Here is a 20,047-nt window from a genome sequence, read left to right as displayed (position 1 = left end):
GGTTTGCCCAGCTCTAATATTAGGAGCATAAAGTGGCTGGCTGCTTTAGCTGTGTTTGAACTGTCTTATCTCCCAGCAAAGACTCCGAGGTCATACTGGAACAGAAAGCTGGGGAAAAGCAAAGAATTCAGATATTCCTTTCATTTCTTTTTTTTCTCCCACCAACCTCCTCTCCGCCCATGTCTCTTTCCTTTGGAGAAGAACGACAGGTTTGTGGTTCAGGTACTGGATTGGGTTGATCCAGCTCTGGGTTCAGCTCCTGCCTCTGCTACTGACCTTCTGTGTGACCTTGGCAAAGTTCCCTAATCTTGATCTGTGCTTCAGTTTCACCATTTGTAAAATGGAGGCAATAAGCCTTCTTTTATCTGTATTGTCTATTTAGATTGTAAGGTCCCTGGGTCAGGGACTGTCTCTCACTAAGTGTTTGCACCCCACATTTGTGGACTGTGGGGCGATACCATACTCTGAATAAAAACTATTTTCTCTTGTAAAACACCCATTTCCTGCACCCCATTGCTTCATTCTGTTGGATCAGCGAAAAGGCAAAGAGGAAATAATATGAATATATATTTAAAAGCACCACTTTGGACAAGAGACACCCGTGGGGTGGCTTCTGCAGTGCCTCAGCTTCCACGATGCTCAGAATGGGGGGCATTTTGTCTGTGGAGGGGTGATGAGATGACCTGTACAAGGTTCCCTGAGAGATCTGCAAAGCCTGTCTCTGCAGGTGTTTGAATCCCATGCTCACCCCCAGTGGTGGATGGACGGCTGGGTGGATGGATACAACGCAGCTCTCAGTGAAGTGACAAGCACACCAGGGCTAGTAGAGAACAGGAGCGCAGCAGTGCCTGCAGGGACGCAGACTGGAGGAGCCCCGGGGAGATATTTACCTCTCTCCCCTACCCATGAAATCAAAATACCAAGTCTCTCCTGTTGATAACAATTGTGTGGACAGTTCAATAGTTCTGCAGGAACGCAGAACAGACCTTCACAACGCAAAAGTGTCACATTAGATGCATGACACGCAAGAGATTCCACCTCTTATTTGCTACTCCAGCAGCACTTGAGGCTGTAAAGAACCCACAGGGCCTGGGGGAAAACTCCCTGGATCCAGGGTGTCCTATGCCTCAGTACAGTGGTCATGTTGGGGTGGGGTGAGAGAAATGGAGACCAGAGCAGATGGGTTGCCATAACTTATTACAGCCCGTCAGACGATCCTGGTCTCCTCTACACACAATCTTACGCTAGTTTACTAACGGTCTGCTTTTCAGCCACATTTGCATGTAGACAAGGTGGCCCCCCTCCCGGAGCAGCCCAGAATTGGGGGGCTGCAAAGATGGCTTACAACTGCCTTTGTACCATGCCTGCTGGACTGATGTGTGAGAATGCAGCCCAGAACTGACCCCACCCCCGTGGAAGAGAAACATGGCGCGGCCAAAGTCTCAGGAGCAGACTTCTATTCGGTTTTTGCCTCTGGATCCAGTGTAAACACTGTGACGGTGGTTCTGCAGTGGAGCCAGGTTTTGAGCAGAGCTGCAAGCAGGAGGGCAATGGGTCACTGGTGGTGCTGCCTTCAATTATACCTATGGCTAGAAAAGGCGTCACACATACACCTAAAGGCTGTTGGAGAGGGTGGTGCTGCTGCCTCCCGTCCTCCCTCACTATTCTATCTGCCACTGATTGTGTGTCCTTTATCACGTCCTCTACAGGCCGCCTTGTGTGCTGCAACACTGCCTGCAGCTCTGATGACGCCTGAGGCCCTGATTCTGCAATCAGAGTTGCACTACTTAACACAGGCACCCAAACAGGCTTCAAGGAGGTGCAGGCGTCCGCCTGCATGGTTCCAATTACAGGGTGGGAGCCCACAGGTCATGGGTTTTAGAGGGCAGTTTGGAAGCTCGGCTGGCTTTGAGTTGTTAATGCATGGAAGCAATGGGCTTTTCCTGGTTTTACTCGCCCCCAGCTGAAGTCTCACACTTGAATGATCTGAGGAATAGTGGCTTAGACGGAACAATGATTAAAGTAATGGAGTAAGTGACCGACAATTTACTGTTGTGAAATTCCTGGCAAGTTCTTAGTCGCTAGCAACACTCTGGAGCTGTGTCAAACGCCCCGCAGAATGGCACAACCGCAGGATAAAGCCTCAATCCAGAGAAAAAAGCAGACTCCGTGGGTAACTCTGGCTTCTAGAAAACTGTGCATTGCCACAGTGCAATGCTTCCTAGGGATGACTGCTATCAATCCCCCCCAAACTTCCAATGGGCCATGGGCTGCTGTCTCTGTTTTAGAGACAGGGAGACCCCCGGAGACTCAGAAGTGAAATTATTTGTGCAAAGTCATGCTGTGAGTGAGTGCTGGAGCTAGAAGCAGAACCCAGGAGTCCTGAGCAGAGCTGGGTGAATAACAGATTTTTTTCATTCGTTGGCAATTCCGGAAAATGGAAGAAAAATATATGTGGGGTCAAACAGAGAACTTTTTAAAAAAAATTTTGGCAAATCAAAAAGTCAAGGAGAAAATCATCTTGGGTCAGAAACATTTTGTTTTGATTCTTGAGCACTTCTTAAAAATAAAATGAAATGGAAATCTCCAAACAAAAAGTCAGATGGAAAGGTTCTATTTTTTCAGAATGTTTTTTGGGGGTTTTCGGCTGAACCAACTTGCAGAAAGTGACACACAGTCACAAACTGTTTCAGTGTCTCCGATCTGCATTTTTCATGGAAAAATAGTTTTGATCAAAACAGGTTGGTCCTAACTGCCAGTCCCCTGCTCTAACCACCAGGCCCCACTCCCATCTGAAGGGGGTGGAGAATGTAGATACACAGCTATGGGGCGTGGTGGATCCTAGAGGTCTCCATTCAGTTGGCATGGGGAGCTTTGCAGAGAGTTCTGGTTTAGCTTCCAGGGTCCCCGTGTGATTAGGAGATTGCCCCCTTGGCAGCCGCAGCAGTGCGGAGCTAGGTGAACGACTGGGTATAAATCTGCAGCCCCAGCCCAGTCACCTGGCCCTATCCAAATGCCCCGTCTGAATCTCCTGCTGGAGGAGGGGAGCAAGGAGGGGGCCCTGCTTGTGCTGCGCCACAATTAACAACTTTCCAAAAAGAAAGGTGAGCAGCGCGAACAAGCCCCATCCATCTCCCTGCTCTGGATACGTCAGCCCCGGTGGCTGCCTGCAGCTCAACACCTGTCTACAGCCCCCGTGTCCTTTGGTAAAAATAGCACAAGCACCGTCCGTTCCTGCTGTTCCCTGGACCTTCTCCCTGAGCTCACAAATCTCGAGGCCAGCACTACCGCAGCGCCATCTGACCTTACGGCGCCTTCCACTGGGAGAGGTGGGAAGGACAGCAGGAGCTGGGAGCCTCCTCTGTGCTATACTGCTTCTGCACCATTGCTGACAGCCCCTCCTGTGGGATGTAACTGGGACTACAGGAGCTTCCAGGCAGCACTCCCACCCCTCTCCCTTGCAATGCCTCCTGGAGGGCAAGCTGCATGCCGCTTGTCCAGGCTCAGCTTTCCACTGAGGCTAGAGGCATCTGCAGCCTTCTCCATCACTAGTCACAGGGGCGTCTGGGGGAAACAAATCCAGGACTAACTTGTCAAGAAAGCCCGAGAGCCTGGATTTTGGGACAGAATCAATACTGCACTGGCCAGCCTGAGGACGACTGGCACTCCCCATGGGATATTTCTCCTTGAGCAGTCCTTGGATGTAATGCTAGTGCCCTGGCCTCATCCTGATCCTGCATCTCCCTCCCCCTTCCTCGGTAAACCCTTCCCCTCAGCCCCTGGCTGGTATATGCAACAGCCGCCTCATTTTCTCTCTGCGCTGGAGAATCTGAACAGAGACATGTCTGCAAGGAAGATCCCAGCATGTTAAATCCAGTCCCTAGCTCTTCTATACCACTTGTTGTCAGCAGATCTCAAAGTGCTTTACCAAGGAGGGCAGAATCATTATCTCCATTTTACAGTGAGGAAACTGAGGCCCAAGAAGGTGAAGTGATTTGCCTCAATCCACACCCAATGGCAGAACTGGGAACAGAACCCAGGGATCCTGAGTCTGAGCCCAGTGCACTATCCACTAGACATACTGCCAACAAAAAGGGAAGTGATGCCCCAGGAAATAAGGCCCACCAACATCGCAGGCTGCACCTGAAAAGTGTGGCCCTGGTGCTCTAAGTTCTACATGAGTGGAGGGAACTGCCCGCCAGTGCCATGGGTCTAGCTGGCGAAACGAGTGAGCCATTGGCATGTTCATCATTGTCTTCACTGGGAACGCTTCCTAAGCCAAGAACACAGGAGCAGACTCCAAAAGGGACAGGGCAAAGTAACTGCACCTGCTGGGAGACAGGCATCCTCTGCTTGCGAAGCCCTTGCTGGAGTCTGGGTGAAAGTCACATGGTGTGAGCAGCACTCAGTCCACTTCAGCTCTAGCAATACATGGGCCTAAGCTGGCATTTTGTTTATTATCCAACTGTATTATATTAGCGCCTCGAGTCCCCAGCCAAGGCCAGGGCCCCGCTGTGCTGGGTGCTGTACACACATAGTATGAGACAGTGCCTGCCCCTAAGAGCTCCCAATGGAAATAGACAGAGGCTGGGAGAAAGGAAATGTAGCCCCGCTTTACCGAGGGGGAACCAAGAGCCACAGAGCGTAAGCAGCTTGCAAGGACACACCGAGGGTGTGTGGCAGAGCCAGGAACTGAACGCACCTCTGCGTCTGTGTCCAGTGCTTTAGCCATAAAATCAACCATCCTCCTGAGCTTTGCTTTCCAGGTGCACAGATCCAGTCCTCTCCTTTCAGCCCGAAGGCTTGGATTTTAAGTTCAGGGGAACCACTCACCAACAAAGAGCAAAGTCTCTGACAGCTAGCGCGGGGCGCGTGCCCCTGGCACGCCATACCAGCTCTGCGGCAGCCACATCAGCAGAGAGCGGACAAGAAATGCAAAGATGCAGTACACAGAATGCAAGTGACAAACTGCATGTGTCACTCTTAAAACCCAGCTCTAAAAGCCTGGGGCTAAACTACGGGCTCGAACCCTTTCCCAGTCTCCCATGATGGCGATCCTATAACCACTCCCCATGGCAGCTCCCTCTCTGGTCTCAACGGCTTGACTGTTTCTTCCTACTATTCAGACTGAAATTGTTTTCTGTTTAAGCATAGGAACCATTTATCTCATTGACTAAGGAGGATAATCCACCCACTTCTTCCTCACTCCATGGCTGCTGTATGTATTTATAGACAGTGACTCTGTCTCCCGTCAGCAGCCGTCTCTTATCTCTGAAAGAGTCATATTTCCCAATGCTTCTTTGGCTTTGTCCATGTTATCAGATCCCCTGGTAGTGCCCAACTTTACCCCATGGCAGCCGCCTCACTGGTGAGGAGTAGAAGGGAAATAACCCCCCCCCCCACCACCCTGTTGTCCGCCATAGGAGAGCTGCATGGCTGCTAGTTGTCAAAGCGTTCTCCCTATTTTAGTGTCACACCCAGGCATGTACATGATGGAGGGAGACCGCAGTGGGCCTTTGTGAGACGGAAGGGAACATGGCTCAGTAATGAGGGATGGGCAGATGGAGTATCAGAGCGTCCCTCTAACTGCAAGGACTTGGGGAAAGCATCTGGCTGCTCTGAGCACCCCCAGAGAGGCTACATTCACGTCAATTAAATGAGTGACACCTCTAGAGCAAACCCCACACAGTGGCCAGGATTGGTACAACACAGAGTGGTTGGACTCTGGGCTTTCCCCATGCCTCACTCCATGCTAGGCCCTCTGCACGGACACTGCCTTCTGCCACCCATTCCTGCCTGGGTATTCTCATCCACCCAGCAGTTGGGCCTGCCCAGGTCACCACCAAACAAGCCACCCAGGCTCCAGGCCAAGTGGGAGCAGGAGTTTCTGATCTCAGGCTGGTGAGCCCACAGGGCCACTGAGAACAGCTGGGGGCATAACAGATTTTCCAGGTCCCTGGCAATCCCGAAGAATAAAAAAAAAAGGCCATTCGGGGTCATCCCCAAAAAGAAAATTAAAATTTTTTTTGGATGAATTAAAAAGTTTAAAAAAAAAATCTGTTTCAGGTCAAACAAAACGTTGTATATCCGTTTTGATCATTTTGAATGTATTACAAAAATTTAAATAACATTTAAAGACAATTTCGAAATGAAAATTTGTTTTCAATTGAAAAATCAAAGGTTTATTCCAAAAATATTACAAAATGTTTTGATTTTTTTCCCCCAGATTTTGTTTTGTTGTGGTTTTTGCCCCCAGTGGAAACAATTTGACAAAACTGCCATGAATTCATAAAACAGTTCAGTAGTGCTAAATCTGCATTTTTTCACCAAAAGAAAAAAGATTCCGTCAAAACAAGCTGTAGCCCTGAGAGAGCTGCGATGGGCTCCCAGTCCTGTTACCCGGCTGACTCGTTCTGCTGGTGGAAGACATCGCAGCCTGTGCTCCTGTTTGTCTGCAGTGGAATCCAGATTCACCCCCAGAGAAGTGGTGTTTTCTTTGTTCCGTAGCCAGATTTCTCCTTAAAATTCCCAAAGGATCAGCAAAAGATACACTTTATGGAGTTATTCCATATCCCTGCTGTTTACTGATTGGGGCTGCCGACATATGGGCATAGTTCGGGGCACAGAGGGGGCATTGCTCCCCCAAACTGCAGGGCATAACCAGTGTGCTGCGAGCAGAGCAGCCACCCAGGGTGCAAAGCTGCAGGGGCAGCTACACACACACACATGCCCTGTCTCTCCTAGTCTCTGTGTCCCACGCAGGCCAGGGACTAATCCCCAGGGATCCCAGTTTTCCATGATAAAAACCCAAAAATTCTCCAATAAAAAACCCACAAAATTCCACATTTTTTTGTGATTAAAATGAGAACTTTAGTTTCCCTAGCCACAATATAGAGACGTATGAGTTGAACACCAAGTTTTATTGCTATACAGAAGAGCCCCGTTTATCTGACCCCCTTATCTGGCTCTCTGTATTCACCGACCCACCAGCCACCCGGGGCTGACAGCCAGAGCCCCAGTGCTGTCAGTCCCGGGCAGCCTGTGGTTTGGTGAATACAAGAGCCGGATAACAGAGGCTCGGATAAACAGGGTTCTACTGTACACGTTTTTATTTTTTCATAAATCGTAAAAACTAAAGCTGTGTTGTAAAAATGCAAATTCCATGTTTTCCTGAGGCACGCAGATTTCTAGAATCCCTCCTGATCACAGTCTCGGCTCTCCAAGCCCCACCCCTCCCCTAGCTATTCTCCCACCCCGTCCCTGCCCCACCCCCTGGCCAGATTGGCTCTGGCTTCTCACCTCCAGGCTCTGTGGGGTGGTTGCTGCTCTGGCTGGTGCCCTGGTGCGGGTGGCCCTGGCGCTCCCTCATCTCCTCCTGCTGGTGCCCAGGGCCCCAGCAGTGTCTGCTCCTCAGCTCCCTGCCACCCTTCGACTACTGGCAGCTGGTAAGAGCTGCTCAGGCAGGAGACCCAGCTCCGGGGAGCAGCGACTGCAGGGGTGGGGCCCAAAAGCCTGGTCCGGAGCCAGTCAGTACAAGTCACTGTGGAGAGCCCTGGACCCTCCCACCTGCCCGGGGCGACGTGCCCCGGGCAGGTGGGGGCATGGGCCGGTGCCACTCTTGGGCACCTTGATGCTCTCCATCTCTTAGCTGATGGTGAAAGGATCCCCACTCCGAGTGAGGGCCAAAGCCCGGGGAGTGTTACCGGCTGAGGGCTCATCTGCCCCCCCTGCAACCCTCCTCTCAGTGGGCCTGCCTGGCTGTGGGGTGGGTGGCAGCTGCCTGCTTATGGTGGGGTTTGGTCCCCAGCCTCATTTTCAGATGTGTTGATCACCCATAACAGCCACTTTTGGAAGCTGCTAGCGTTCAGTGCGGTGCCTCTGAAAGTCAGGCATAAAGTGTTCCCAGTTAGGTATTCCAAATCACAGACCACTCTGAAACTCTGCCTCAGTTACCCCACCTGTAATAGAGGAATAATGCTTGAAACCTCTGCCAAGACCTGTGACATCTCCTGATGAAAAGTCCTGTTTAAGTACGAGTAATAGCATTTGAATTCGGATCTGTACACAAAGTCGCTCTTTTTTTAACCATCTTCCAAGGGCCAACAGAAAAAACTAATTTGCCTACTCCAGGTGGTCTTAAATGGTTTTCAAACATGTCCATAGTGGAGACTGCTTCTTAAGAGGAGGCTTCTCACAAACACTTCCCATCCCAGACTTCCTTTTCAGATCTCTCGCCCGCCCTTTCCCCTGGGTCCTGTTTGCTTACCTGAAGAAGTAGTGTCAAGGCATTATTAAAGATACAGGGTAAAAATAAGCTTGCTTTAATTCAGCAGGTGGGGTTGCATGGTTTTCGTCTGTCTGCTGTTTAATTTTAAAAAGTTTCTAGCCTTTGCAGTTGTGAGCAGTGTTCTAAATATAAACATGAGGCAGTGGTGTCTCGCTGGCTTTGCAGAAAGCTCCGGCCCCAGCTGCTGCTCTGAGCTTTCCCAAGATGTACAGAGCTCTGGGGTAATAGTGGAAATGAGCTGCATGGGAAAGCTAGCTTTGTATTTGGTAATACCAGATCTTCCCCAACAAACCTCTTTAAACTCGCTCTGCCATTTTGTGGTCTTGAATCTTGTGTTAGAAAACACAAACTCTTCTTTGAAAATTGCCCATAGGAATTCCCAGTCTGAGAAAAGCACGCGCCCCGAAACCTCAAATAAGCAGCAGCTATGGAGGGTCACTACTGCTTGTTAAGCTGCTGAGAAGAGGGAGTCACATGAGTAACGGGGAGAGGAAGAACAATAACTCGCTCAGATGCATCCACCCTCCTTGCCCACCTTCCTCATTTTTTTAAGTCTGCAGTTAAGGATTCATGAACTGATGGAGTGAACTAAGACATACAGGAGACCTTTTCTTCTCAAAACCCAGAGTGAGGGAGAAGGATGAAAAAGCACAGGACGGGGTGAGTGGGGCAGTCCCCCAGGGCGCAAAGCTGCAGGGGCGGAAAAATGGCCAAAAAAAACCGGGTCCCTGTGAGAGACCCGAACAAACACCAGGGCAGGCACCCAGCCCCACAGGCTAGTGGTGACCCATGGCAGGCCCAGCCCTGCAAGCCTTGGGCAGGCACAGCATTCCCCCTCATCCCCCCACGCAACCCCATTGGCCTAGCTGGAGCTGCCTGCCTAAATATAGAAGTGAAACTAGGCTTGTGATGGCCGAAGGACAAATCAAGGCTCCTGCCACCTCCTGGCATTCATACTGCACAGGCCACTCCTGCCTTTCCCTGTTTGTTCTCATCTGTGCCTTTAGACTTGCTGCCTGTCAGGTCTGGGTGGAGCTACCTCTATCCAGCACCATGCACACACAGACACTGTATTCACTCATTCCCCTCCCAGAGCCATGGGAAAAAGGGCAGCGAGGAAGGCCTGGGGAGCGAGGGCATCTACCCCACAAAGGCTCAGACCACAAATAGCTCAGAGGCAGAGGGTGAGATTTATCCCTTCTGCAGAGGTGGACTGTGTGACCTAATAGGCTTTTCCGTTTGTGCCTTCTATGATTCACTGGTTAACTCCCAGTGAATCTCCCTCTGCAAGTTTTATAGGGGGCAGGAGCTGGGCTCCCACAAAAGGTGCTGGTGTGAAGGAGGAGGCAGCAGGTCAGAGACAGGCTTTAAACCAAGATTTATTCCCCAGCGTTCAGAGGCAGCAGTTTTTACCTCTAGGTGCAACAAGCCCTGTGTATTTCAGCTCTGCCAATAAGTAATTGGCAACTCGTTAATAGCTGGTTGAGAGCCCTGGAGCCTCTGTGACCAAATCATCCCCAGGACACCAGCAGGGAGAGACTGAGTGTCTGCTTGTCAATTACAGGGGGGAAAACCCCAGCTCCAGTCAAAAAATTACAGGCCAGGAAACAACCTGATTATTAAATGGAGTCAAAGTCAATGGGCTCAGAGCTGGATCTAACATGGACACCTGTGTCAGAGCTGGCAGATACTAATGGGAACATCTCAGTGAGGCCTTGGCTGTACAAGGGTGGCACGTTGGAATCCCCTAGACACCGCAGAGGGCATTGCCCACACACTCGCTGGGTGACCTTGGGCCAGGGGAAATAAATCAATCCCCACCTTGCTTGAGCTCTTTGGGCGTCAGCAAATCCAGCCAAAAAACTGGGTCAAACAAAGGCAGCAATCTGGCTGCTTAAGCCCGATGTTGTTCCTGGGGTGAGAGCTGGGGGGCAGGGGAAGGAAAGAAAGGAAAAAACACCTCTCTTGGAAACCTTCTAAGGACGGTGTGAATTACAGCTTGGGCCCTGGGGGAGAGCAGAAACTGGGCCAGCCCTAGCTGGTGTAAATGGGCCATCTCCATTGGAGTCAACAGGCCAGAGCCTGAGCTGCTCTGAATTGCTGCAGCTCCCCTGAGTCAATGACGGCCGAGGATCCAGCCCGTTCTCTTTAACATCTGTGGTGTTTTGGTTTCTTCTCTGAACTTCACCTCCCATCCATCTCTGCTACACCCAGTGAGTAGCTGCCCATCCCCAAAGCACCTGGACACCATTTAATGTAATAATCATAAACCACGGTCACCTTCCGTCAGAGGATCTCAAAGCACATTATCGATGTCACTGACTGCGCCTGCCAGGCAGGAGGAAGCGTTCTCTCCTGGTGCACATGGAGAAAACTGAGGCACAAAGAGCAGAAGTGATGGGCTCAAGGCCACACAGCAAAGCAGTCACAGAGCCAGGCACAGAACCCAACTGTCCCACTTCCTTGTCCTGTGCTTTGGCCCTGCCTTTTCTTTCAGTCCAGTGGAATTATTTTATAGGTAGGCCACTGCTCCCCTGATCACACAGCGAAGTCTATCTAGGCCTACATAGAGACCATTGGAATAGCAACAGCTGTAACCAGGGGCCAGTCTGATCAAAGATCACCCTTGCACCAGCTCTCGGGGGCCTGCAGCCGCAGGCAAACGTTGGCTGTCGTGGCACTGCCGCCAGCCTCTCCTGAGCCTTCCGCTGCCAGCAGCCACGGCCCCCGTGCTAGAGCCGAGGTTGAAGGCTTGGGTTCTGATGGCTCATCAGCAGGAGCAAGGTCTAGAGCACTAGAGCAGAAATGCCATCGCTACCTGCAGCTGCTGGGGGGGAGAATGAAGCCCCATCTGCACCAGGACACATTTGCTCCCACCTCCCCGTTGCCATCGACAGTGGAGTGGCCGTGGGGGGAGACTTCCTGGACAGAGCTCTGGGCGGTGACTGGTGTTTTAGACACTGGGTTGTGTAGACTTGCTACGAGCAGGGCTTAAAACTCCAGCAGCTGCCTCTATCCCTGTGTAGATGACACTCCCACCCCTGGAGCTGAATGGCCCACAAACCCTGGTTTGGACACAGCCATGGATGGGGGAGTCCCTGAGATCGAGGGACCCTGGAGCACCTAATGACCAGCATCGCCAGTTGCTCCGGCTAGTACATAGTCTGGGACTGCAGTGTAATGAGCTGTGTCACTGGTTACTCTGCCTGTGGGCGGGACCCTGTAGACTCCCTGACCTCGGGGCAACCAAACCCCACAGCAGACACCGCCCCGTGTTCCTCAGCATCATTAAACTAGTTTATTGGCTCTTGCGATGTTGTCCAGCTGAACTAGCTCAGAACCTCCTTCTCCCCATGTGGGATAGGGAAGAGAGATGCTGGTAGCTGGTTCATTGATCCATTTACCTGGGGTCCCTTTAAGAGGGAGCAGGGGCCAGTGCACCTGTGACTCGTCAGCTGCCTCCTAATTGGGCTTAAGAGATCTCATCTGCCCCCTCCCTCCCCCCCCAAGAGTGTGAGTGTGGGGTAGGGGCTAGAGGAGAGGCAGCAGGGGAAGCATAGAGCTGCCTGTGGGAACGCTCTGAAGGTGAGCAGAATGTGAGAGCTGCTGGGGATGATTTGGAGGACAGCTAGAGCTGGGGAACCCTGCTGAGTTGCAGGGAGGCTTGTGTGGGGCCTCTGGGAAAGAGGGGAAGAACCAGTGTGGAGCACACCTGTGGGGCCCAGAAGCAAGGGGCTGGTCAATGCAGGAGGAGGTTGCTCAGGAGCAGGGCAGGGCTTGGCTTACAAACAAGGCCTGGGGACTGCTGCAGGGAGCTCTGTCGCCCTTCATAAACTCACACATGGGGAACAAGAGTTGTACCTGGGGAGCTGCTGTGGCACCTGGGAGTGGGCCAGGGAGCAGGTAGGATCCTCTGGGACCCTCTTTCCTAGCTGGGAGCCGTTTGCTGCCTCCCCCAAATCTCCCCCTCTGCCTGCCCCCCCTTCCCCCCCAGCAAATGTACTTCTGCTGTCACCCTGGTGGCAAATGTCTCTCAGGGTGACCTGGGAATGGGAGACCTTTGGGTGGGACTGAAGAGCTGCTGCCTGGTTTGGGGCAGGGGGGGGAACTAGTTTTCCCTGAGGAATCCACAGACTGTGGCAGTTGCAGCAGCAAATTCCAACCCTTTTATTCACAGCAACAGACAATAGCTCTGCACGGGCAGATGGAGGAGAAATCGAGGCCAGTTGTGGTGTGGCCTGCTGGTGGGGAAGCTGGAGTGCAAGAGGCAGCTGCAGCCAGGTCCCAGCAGTGCGAGGGAGACCGAAAACAAGACGCTGGGCATTTGGCTGCAGCAAAATGGCAGATTCCACAGCAGAAAGACCAAGCCACTGGGCATCCTATGGGCTTACCCTGTCCCCGGGGCCCTGAGTGAAAAAAGCAGCAGATCATGCCTCAAAGCTGTGGCTTCAGGTTCTCTGCATGCTCAGGCAGACAGCACACCGTCAGCTCGTACTTAGTTCATGGCTTTGGTTATCTCTGCTGTCAAGGCAGGGCAAGCTTTTCAAAAGCATTTAAAGATCACCAGGTGCCTAACTCCCATTGACTTTCAATGGGCTGGAGCCCCACCTCTCCAGGGTGCTTTTGAAAATGTTTGTATTTAAATGCAAGTAGAGATAATGGAGCAGGTCCATGGCATAGGCTGACATCTGGGGCTGTGGCAAGGGGGCACAAGCAAGGCCACGCCTCCAAGGTGGGCAGCTCCATTCTGCAGTAACTAAAGTTTCTGGGTAACTTCCAAGTGTCCAGGCCTCGCGCTGCCCTCCTGCAAGGAGTGAATTTCACTCACTGAGGTAGATCTAAACAAAGCACCTGCCTATTGTTTGAGACCAGATGTGCATCAGACTGCTCCATTACCACAGCTTAGATGACAGCTTTCCTCCATCATCCTGACAGCTCCCCCACCCCCAGAGGTGCTGGTTTGCATCCCCTCCTGGTGGATTTGGAAGGCAGGAGGTAATGAAAGGGGATCCACCCACCTTATAACCTGAGATAAGTACATGCAAGCATCACACACCCTCCTAGAACTGCCTCACCTCTGAGGTTCATTGCTCACGGGTGGGGCATCTGCTTGCAGTGACTGACTTAACCCAATCCAACAAAATCTGGGAAACTGAGGGGTATTTACTGCACAGCTGCAGCCCCCACCTGGGATGGGGAAGGGAGACAGGTCTGCAAAACATCATGCAGGAGCATAGCCTAGTGCATTGCCAGCTAGGCTAGGACTCTGCAGAAGCGGGCGCCAGTCCCAGCTTGACCAGTGACCTGCTGTGTGACCTTGAGCAAGTCACGTTGCTCCTCCGTTTAGTCTATGTAGGGCTGTCTGTTAGCCTGGGTTTGGACAGCACAGCTCCTAGTGTTCTGAGCCCAGCCGTAACATAAACAACAACAGGGGAAGCAGGCAGCCCTGCCAGCTTCCCAGCTGTGTTCCCCACCCCAAGCTGTCTGCACACTTCCCTTTGCTTGATGCTTAAATGGAAGAGACCTGGAACAGTTTATCACAGTGCTGATCTCCTGGAGCACGGGGCCTCGTTCTAATCTGTCTTTAATTTGCATGTCTGGGTGAATTTAGTGTTCGGGAAAGCTGCCAGAGCAACACCCTGGAGTCTAGAAGAGTCTGTCTCTCAACAGGTGCAGGGCATGCTTCACATAACACCAGTCTTTGCCAGCATGCCTCAGTCCTGACCGGGAGGGACCAGCTACTGGGATGAGAAGGGATTATTCACCGTTAGCCACAGCATTCCTGAGCTCCTTTAAAGTTGCCCCTCAGTACCAATGGCTATGTGTTTGGTTTTAGGGGGCTGCTTTGTCTATATGGAATGGGACCGGAACTGCTGACATCAGACCACAGAGAGATTAGACGGAGACCGGATTAGATCAGATTCCAGAACTAGAACTGCACAAATGAAACAATAAGGTAAAAATATAAATCATGTCAAACGTCAAAGGATTCACTTAACTGGGCAGGGACTGTCTGTCTGCGCTGTGTTTTTTATGGCGCTGAGCACAACCAGATCATGGGCCATGACTAGAACTCCTGGGTCCCATCATCAATATATGTTTATAAACTTATTTGTGTTACTGTAGCTCCGGGATGAAATCAGGACCCTACTGTACTAACCCCCAGACAAACACATAGTAAGGAACAGTCCCTGATCCAAAGAGCTTGCAGTCTAAATAGACAAGAGAAACAGAGTGGAAGGGCGAAGAGGCCAAGTGGCCTACCTAAAGCTACGCTGCAGGTATGAGGCACAAGTGGGACTAGAACCCCAGCCTCCAATGCCCTCACCAGGTGGCCTCTCTTTGGCTTTGTTGGTTCCAAATCAGTTGGTCCACCATGACTTTTTCAAGCTGGGTGAGAACTGGATTTTCCATCTTGTGAGAAATTCCCCTATTTAAAAAAAAAAAAAAAAAAAAAAGTTCCAAAACCACAAATCTCAAAAATGTCCATTTCCTGCAAAATGAAATTCTGGGGGTAGGAGGAATTCAGGTTGATCAACACATCTGAGTCCGATTTAAACTTTTATATAGAAGACATTTTAAAAAACCCTGATTTTGTTTTGCAACAAAACATCAAAATGTTATGTTCCAAAAAAGGATGAAACATGCTGTTTCAAGGTTATCAAAATGCTTTGTTTTCTAAACAAAACGTTTCACTGAAAACACATTTTTCTAAATGCTTTGATTTCAAACAATTTTTTTTGTTAAACCATTTTGATTAAACATTTCCAACCAGCTCTTACTTTTTCCATATAAATACTATTTACATATATATTTTTATTGTTGGATGTTCTTGTGCTCTTTTCTGTTTTCAGGTGCAGTCACTAGCTATGTAGATTTGTATATGGATAATTGACTTAGCCCTCACAAAGACGGGTTTCCTTCCCACCCATAAATAAATAACTATACTTTGCACTTTCCTAGGAACTTCCATCTGACAGTTCATACACACTAAATTCAATCTCACTACAGCTAGATTGATTTTTGCGCCTCTGGGCCTCAGTTTCCCCATCTGCAAAACATATTCATCCAAAGTCCCAAGCTGAAACAGAAGCAGAGCCAGGAATAGGACCCAGGAGTCCTGCTGTGCCACTCCATTTATTAGAACACATCCCTCCTTCTTTCCTTTCCAGGAGCAACCTTCCCTATAGGTCACATCAGCATATCTGTTCTTTGTATAAAGCTTTGTGTTTTCTTCTCTCCTTTTTCCCATGGATGCAGATATAGTGCACTGGGACTGCCAGTTGTATTCCCTTACCTGCTGTCTGACTGTAGGTAAGTCATGTCACTTCTGTGTCCCTATTTCCCCCTCCCACCCTTTGTCTTGTCTATTTAGACTGCAAGCTCATTGAGGCAAGAACTATCCCTCAAGACCTTGTCTACACTTGGTGGCATGTAGGTTACAGGTAGCTATGCACCACAGTGAAAGGCAGGCAGCATCCACCCTCACTGTTGTGGCTACGTGCGACAGTGAAAGGCTCTGGCAATGAGGAAAGGCTCTGGCACCGGAGAGCTGCCAGAGCTCTTCCCCACTGCTGGAATCTTTCACTCTGGCAGGGAGAGGCTGAGGCAGCGGGATGCTGTGCTGCTAAAAACAGTAGGGTAGACATGGGAGGCATTGCTTGGGAATGCAAAGAACCATGTAGGGTATATACCCTTGGCTTCAGGCAAGTAGGGCCTCTGTTTAACTCTCCTAAACCATCCCTCACCATCCACACTGCCATTTACACCCATGCTAGTTGGGTTTGCAGCGTATGTACTCTACATGCCACCGAAAGCATAGCCATAGCATAAATGTTTGTACAGCCCCGACACAATAGGCCCCCCCATCTCAGTGCAGACCTCAAGGCAATACTGTAATACAGACAGTGGTAATCTGGGGACAGATAGTAATGTAATTTTTGCAAAATTACTATAATTCCTGAGGGAATTGAGATGTAGACACTTTGTCTCGCCCTCCCCCCCCCGGACTGTTTCTCTCTGTCCCCAGCTCCTTATCCAATGGACACATTGAGCTCAACCTTCCAGTTCCACCTCCATGCAAACAGATTCTTGGGGGGCAAATTCTCAGCTGGTGTAATCTGTCACAGTTTGGTGGGAGTTAATTGAGCACCACCAACTTACACCAGCAGAGAATTTGACCCATTGGTTTCTCACTGACTCCTTACAAGGATGGTCTCTCTGTTTCCAAAGATCCTGCTTTAACTCACCCCTGGGTAAACCACGCCAGCTATCTCCAGTACTGATTTGGCCCCTTACCACAGCACTTGAGCACCTCACTATTTATAAATGTATTTATGCTCACAGCACCCCCCTCAGGAGAGACGTGCTATCATTTTACAGATGGCAACTGGGCCACGGAGAGATCAAGCGTCCTCCCCCCAAGGTCACACAGGAAGTCTTTGGCAGAGCAGGGTATTTAACCAACATGCCTTGTTCTAGGCTAGCTCCCTGGCTACTTGAATCTGGGTTCAATTCCTGAACTACAAACCAACCCTTCTCATGGATTATGGGATCTCCACCTGTCACTTGCCAATGCCATTTTGTACACAGCTTCTTTTGGACCTCAGAATCAGCATAAGCTATTTCCGATCAGGCTTTTGTATCATAGGATTCATCCCAAAAGCAAAAATTAGCAGCCAAATAATAGACTCTCCATCAGAATGTGTGCAGTGCAAATAGCCATAAGCATAAATATTGCTGTATAGCCTGTGGAAAAACAGGTGCACTCAATGGATATTGTAGTTAATTAACTGATTGAGAGTGTAGGGGAAAAAACCTCTTTAATTCATAATTATGGTATCATGAAAGCCCAGTCAATGAGATGTCACAGATACTAATTGCCAGCTTGGCTGGCCAGGGGCAGCAGAGTAACTCACCAGGATAGGTCACGTTATCTAGATCACATGACCAGACAGCATCTCAGCATAAATTCAGTATTTGTACATGGGCCGTTTTCTAGGAATTGCCAGGAATTGGAGCAGCCGAATGGTCCAGCTAGTCCCATATCACCAATACCAGGTGGCTAAGAGACAGGTATAACCATTGCTACCCAAAGAGTGCACCTAGAAATGCAATGTCCCATCGGGCAACATTTCTTCCTCATCCCAGCTGATGTCATGAGGCACTCAGATTGAGAGTCCTTGTAACCAGTGTCACAACAAATGCTATTCTTATTCTACCTGCCTTGGTGCTTAAATGGCTCCATTCACTTGTATCCGAGCAGCTCACAGACATTAAAGATTTATCCTCAAAAAAAAACCCTGGGAGGTAGGGAAGTATTATACCCATTTTACAAATGGGAAACTGAGGCACCAAAAGATTAAGTGACTTGGCTAAGGTCACATAGGAAGTATATGGCAGAGCCAAAAACTGAAATCACCTTGACTGGCTATTCAGTGACTGAGTCTCATTCCAAGGCAATCCTCCTCATCCTCTATAAAGGTCTAATAATTCCTTAATCTTGTTAGCTTGTTTACCTAGTGATATCCTACAGCAGGGAGTTCCACAATTTACCCTAAAAAAGCAGCTGTCTTCATCCATTTTAAGTGTGCTGCCTTTTCATTTCCAATGACCTTTTGCTCTTATACGATGAGGAACTAGGAGCATGCAAGTGGCACTCACTAGACCAACCTAAAACTGACTGTGGTGCTGTTCAAGGTAACGATATTGTAATCTTTACTGTATCATACTCCATCCCCTTCCTGTGTCATGCTAACACCTAATCCTCTCCATTTTCATGGCTGCTGCACACTGAGTAGCAATCTCCATTGAGTTGTCCACAATGATGTCTAGATAATTCTCTGGAGAAGTTGCAACCAATTCAGATCCTCAGGGAGTGGACGTGTGACTCCATTGCTGTTAATACAGTTACACAGGTGTATGTGAGCTCCCAGTCATGCTTTGTGTTGGGAGCAAATGTTTCTACTTTGCTATCCAACTCCCTTGTAGGTTAATAAATGTATTGAACATGGGTCCTGGTACAGACCCCCGGGGCATCCATATGTAATGTAATGTGTGGTGTGTCCCCGTGTCGTCCGTGTCCCCCCCCCCCCCCCCCCCCCCCGAGATCACCATTCTCCCCTTGACTACCAGGTATCTTGAATAGCATCTTATGAGCATCAAAAGCCTTTGGAAAGAGCAAATAACTGATCTCCATTTCTGCTTTACACACAAGTTTGATCATTCAATTCTAATAGGTTAGTGAGACACCCTTTCTTCTCATGGTAGCCATCCCTATGCTATTACACTCGTTTCAATGCTTTGCAATTCTCTCTTACATAGTTTTTCTCTACTGTTTTCCTTGGCCTATTATTTCCATGCACACCCTTAGCATGGCACCTTTTTACAAAGATGACACAGCGTTGGCTGCCTTCCAGGTCTCCGGCTTCCCAGCACTTTTTAATGATAAATTACGTATCTTTGTTAGTAGTTCAGTTACTCCATTCTTTAGCTCCTTTAGCACACTCTGAAGAGTGACATCCACTGTTGATGATTTATGGGAACTTAATTATTTGAGTTGTTCCATCATTTCTTCTTTCAACCCTCCCCTACCCGTGATTCCTTCATCTTCTCTGGCAGTGTCTCACTTTCATGACCCATGAAAAATAACCCCATGATAGGCATTCACCCAGCATCTCCTGTGGTAGAGCATCACAGTAGCTGATCACTTCTCCATCTGCCCTGACGACCTGGGCAGCTCACCATAACTTCTCTGAATTGGAGGCCGACTACTGGATTTGTATCCTTGTGACCTGCATTCCGGGTTTGGGTCTCCTAGTCCTAACCACTCAGAAGGTCCTGCCCTGCGAGCAGTCTCCTTTGACTACCATGCATAATTTGTCAGAGCAGTGTGCTGATTCTTCCCTTCCCACCACAGAAATTCCAGTAGTGTCTAGATCTTCCTCCAGTCCCAGCATTTCCAGCTCACCCAGGTGTGGCTCAAATGTCTCTCTCTGATCTGCAGCTGACAGTAGCTGTGATTTGTAACCAGGTATTCCTCCTTGGTTTCATCCCACCCGTCCTGCAGGGCAACCCTCGTACTGTCCTTGCCCATTCTATGGGATACATACTGCAGTTGAACTTGTACCTCTGATGTCCATCATCTGACAAGAGTGCTTCTCTGTACCTGCCAGCTTTCCCCCTCTTCCCAGTTTAAACAGTTGCTGAACCTTTTTCGCTGGCATTGCCAGCAGTGATTAAGAACTGTCCTTTCCCCACAGTCTAATAAACTTGGCTCCTCCCCTCATCCACAAACTGTGGTTCTTTTATCCCCCTGCATGGGGGACTGGAAGCATCTCAGAGCAAAAAGTCCCTAACTTAAACCTTGTTTCTAAACATCTACATGCAGGTCCCAGAGGCCCTGTCCTGCTGCTGTCTGCCACCAGTGCTGCCATTGTCCATGTCCACCACTGCCCCAGATCTCTGCAAGAGACTTTACACAACTCATGAGCCAATATTCTCCCTTCTGATCATCCCACACCCAGCTCTCTCTGTTCCTGGTAAAAGTAGCATCCATCCAATGAGCAAACTGTCTCTCTTTCCCCCCAGAGGGTTTGCTCAGTCTAGGAGGAATTATTCCCTTCCTGAGCCTATGCCAGAGGAGAATAGGAAACTATCTCTTCGTACTTCTTTGGTCTCCTTCCAACCCAACACGGGCTTCAACTGAAGGTTCCTGGCAGCTGGCTCTGAGGCAGACCTGCTCCACCATGTTTCTAGATG

At 49.8% G+C, this 20,047-nt stretch overlaps 1 protein-coding gene and 1 long non-coding RNA gene across 2 annotated transcripts in view; one reads left to right on the top strand and one right to left on the bottom strand.

Annotated features, from left to right (window-relative positions):
* Positions 1–20,047, bottom strand: part of SBK1 (SH3 domain binding kinase 1) — a 65,389-nt gene that overhangs the window by 17,746 nt on the left and 27,596 nt on the right. The gene's annotated exons all lie outside the window — the stretch shown is intronic.
* On the top strand, positions 11,807–19,836 carry LOC137155308 (uncharacterized). The gene is made up of 4 exons (XR_010920410.1): positions 11,807–11,872; positions 14,124–14,243; positions 15,548–15,601; positions 19,677–19,836. It is a non-coding gene; the product is annotated as an uncharacterized lncRNA (long non-coding RNA).

The sequence above is a fragment of the Emydura macquarii genome, unplaced genomic scaffold (genome assembly GCF_026122565.2).
Source record: "Emydura macquarii macquarii isolate MOO-44397 ecotype Brisbane River unplaced genomic scaffold, CSIRO-AGI_Emac_v2 contig_1348, whole genome shotgun sequence".
NCBI lineage: Eukaryota > Metazoa > Chordata > Testudines > Chelidae > Emydura > Emydura macquarii.
Note: the sequence above shows the minus strand (reverse complement) of the source record. Positions and strands in the feature narration are given on the sequence as shown.